Below are 3502 nucleotides of genomic sequence, written 5' to 3' on the forward strand. Positions count from 1 at the left end.
ACTTTTATTCTTATTACTTCGTGTAAAAGGGTTAATGTCAAGTTGACGGTGGACTCTAGAAACCTTAAGATGAGACTGAACCCCAACCATCTCACGTTATCCACATGGGCCAAATCAAACTAGACCGATGTCACAAACGGAATGGCATTAGTCTTGACCGTTGCTCACTTTCATTTAGTATAGAATAGGATAAGAAGGGCTTCATTGCCCCATCTTAACATATAGATAATTTCTTGTCAAGAGGAATATTCTCTAATGGCAGAGGATATCCCTTTGATCCGTTTACTATATAACATAAATATACCAATAACGGAGCGGTATTGCTTATAAAAAGGATTCAATCTATAATAGATTCTTTGACAGGCTTTGGTCGATAAGGCAGATCCGAATGCCACAATACCGGCTGTTCAATTTTAGAAAGGCCCATCTCCTGATTGTCTCAAATCGAATAAAACTCTTTAGCAATTGGTCTGACAGAACGGATGGTAAGGTGGGGACCCATACCTTTATTCTATTCCCGTGCTTAGAGCGAGTGAATGAAAAGCTATGCCTGCTGCTTGTGTTGATTGAAAAGAAACCTGTCGGGAGACAGATCGATGTAGGCGCTCGTCCACTGTTGGCGGTGCTACACCATAGATTTGTACCTAGGAGCAAGAGCCGTGGCTTCAGGATCAGTTAAGGGTTAATGGGGTTTCTGATACCTTCTATTATTCGTTGAAGCAGGTTCTTTGACTCGGTAGGCACAGCTAGAAGTCACACGAGGTACGCCGGATGAAAGTTTCCTCCCGGACTATTTGCGCCATGACACAACAACCTAGTATGATGGACAACTTCATACCCTTCTTCGGACTGCCATGCTGATAATGACAAAAGATGAATATAAAGTTAAGTGTGCATTTCGCTAGGTATGATCTATATCACTATGATCTGTAAAGATATATGCAATTTATTAGAAAAGATATGCATTTAATAAAGAGTTAAATGCATTAGAGGTCCATTAACTTGTGAGAAAGTTTCGGTTAAGTCCATCAACTTCCAAAGTGACTTTTTTGGGTCCATAAACTTTGTACGCGTATCACTTAGGTCCATACCTCTCTACGTTGGCTTCTCGTGCTGATGTGGCATGATGTTGTGGCCGTGCAGGTGGCTTCCTCCGACGGCGCTTCGCGGCTGGAGCGGAACGCGACTAGGCTCGTGGTGCGCTGGAGCTTCCCGCCGCGGCGAGGTCCCGGAGCACGTGGTCGGGCAGACGCTGCGACTGCGAGCTGAGTGCCATGTGGAGTGCGAGCGCGGGAACCGTGCGGGCGCGCGACCGGACTTGGAGCGCAGCAGCAGCAGCAGCCGCTGCCGGCGCGGCTGTGGGCGACGGCAGCTCCTGCGCGGGAGCCGCCGGCGGCAGCTGCAGCTCAGGCGCGTCGTCGGCGGCCGGCTGGGCGTTGTCGTCAGCGCTGGGGACGAGGTTGGCGCGGCCACGGACCGCCCCGCTGTGCCCGCGGACCACACGACGGCGCCACCGGGGGCGGAGCGGAGCACGAGGTTGCCCGCGGCCGTGAGCTCCGCGGACGCGCCCTCCCCGACGGGCTGGCCGCGGTTGGCGGACCAGACAACCTGCGGGATGCCCGCCACCACGGAGGTCATGAGCCCGCCGCTGTTGCAGTAGACGACCGACGTGGACACCACGGAGGCAGGGGAGGAGGAGGTGGACAGCACGCCCCCCAGCGTCGCCTACGTGCAGACCATCAACCTCGACGGCGAGTCCAACCTCAAGACGCGGTACGCCAAGCAGGAGACGATGCCTACGCTGGCCGAGGCGCTCGCGGGGGTCATCAAGTGCGAGAGGCCCAACCGCAACCTCTACGGCTTCCTCGCACGGTCGACCTCGACGGCCGCCGCGCCGTCTCGCTCGGCCCCTCCAACATCGTGCTCCGCGGGTGCGAGCTCAAGAACACGGCCTGGGCCATCGGCGTGGCCGTCTACACCGGCCGGGACACGAAGGTGATGCTCAATAGCTACGGGGCGCCGTCCAAGCGCAGCCGCCTGGAGACGCACATGAACCGCGAGACCATCATGCTCGCCGTCGTCCTGTTCCTCCTCTGCGCCATCGTGTCGCTCCTCGCTGACATCTGGCTCGGCGACCACGGTGACGAGCTCGGGGTGATCCCCTTCTTCCGCAAGAGGGACTTCTCCGTCAAGGACGACCCGGACGCCACGTACAACTGGTACGGGATGGGCGCCGAGGTGGCCTTCACCTTCATGAAGTCGGTGATCACCTTCCAGGTGATGATACCCATCTCTCTGTACATCTCCATGGAGATCATCAGGGTCGGGTAGGCTTTCTTCATGGAGCAGGACAAGAACATGTTCGACGACAAGCGGCAGGCCAAGTTCCAGTGCCGCGCGCTCAACATCAACGAGGACCTGGGCAGATCAAGTACGTGTTCTAGCTCATATGTTGGCAGCGGATTCAATTCTTGGCGCCGTATATCACTCCGCGTATACAACGTACGACTTACTTATTTTAGAGAGAAATACATGGACGCCATAATAAATATAAAAGCTGCTTGCTGTTGCTGCTCGCCAGGCGCCGTGCACGCCGACGGCGTCTACTACCCGCCGTCCGGTGGCCCCGCCGTGCCCGTGCCCCGCGAGCCCTGCGACCCCATCATGGCGCTGCTCCAGGAGCTGGAGGTGTGCGAGGGCATGAGCCATGGCGCAGCTCACGTCCAGCCGCAACGGCGACCTGCACCGGCAGCAGGAGCAAGAGGCTAGGCGCTCTCGTTGACGACGGCGGTGGCCACCCCACCCCCTTGCCAGGTTCCCGGACGTGGCGGAGCTGGTGGACTGCACGTGCCTCGACATCTACGGGACCCTCCCAGCGGCCGCGCTCACGCCGGGGACCCCCTACGCGGCGTACCTGGTGTACGGCACCGCGGAGGGCGGACACCGCGGCCTCAGCTTCCCGGACCAGGAGACGACGGTGGCCGTGGGTGGACGTGGGCGGCCGCGTGGTGGCGCGCCGGAGGTCCAGGAGAACTTGCCGCGGCCCGACGCGCGGCCACAGCGCCAGGCGCCCTCGTACATGCTGCCGTCGGTCCACAGGAACTTGCCCGCTACCTGCGCGGCGGCAACGGCGACGGCGAGACGGCGGCGGCGAGGACTGCGCGTGTGCTCAGCTTCATGGACGGGCTCTCCTGCTGCGGCGAGGAGCGCGTGATGGTGTTCACCATGAGAAGAGGCAAGGACGGCGTGGACCCGGCCGTGCTGCGTGGCCAGGCCGGCTTGACGTGCACATCCACTTCACCATGTGCGACTTCGAGGGATTCAAGGCGCTGGCAAGCAACTACCTGGGGCTCAAGGACCACAAGCTGTACCCGCAGGTGGAGGAGGGGTTCCACGCCGGTGCCCGCTGAGCTCGGCGAGATCATGCTCGCCAAACGCGGGTCCACGAGCCGCGCGCTCCGCACCGTCATCAGCGCGCTGCAGCACGTGGCGCCGTCGACAG

Source organism: Miscanthus floridulus, chromosome 4 (assembly GCF_019320115.1).
Source record: "Miscanthus floridulus cultivar M001 chromosome 4, ASM1932011v1, whole genome shotgun sequence".
NCBI classification, from domain to species: Eukaryota; Viridiplantae; Streptophyta; class Magnoliopsida; order Poales; family Poaceae; genus Miscanthus; species Miscanthus floridulus.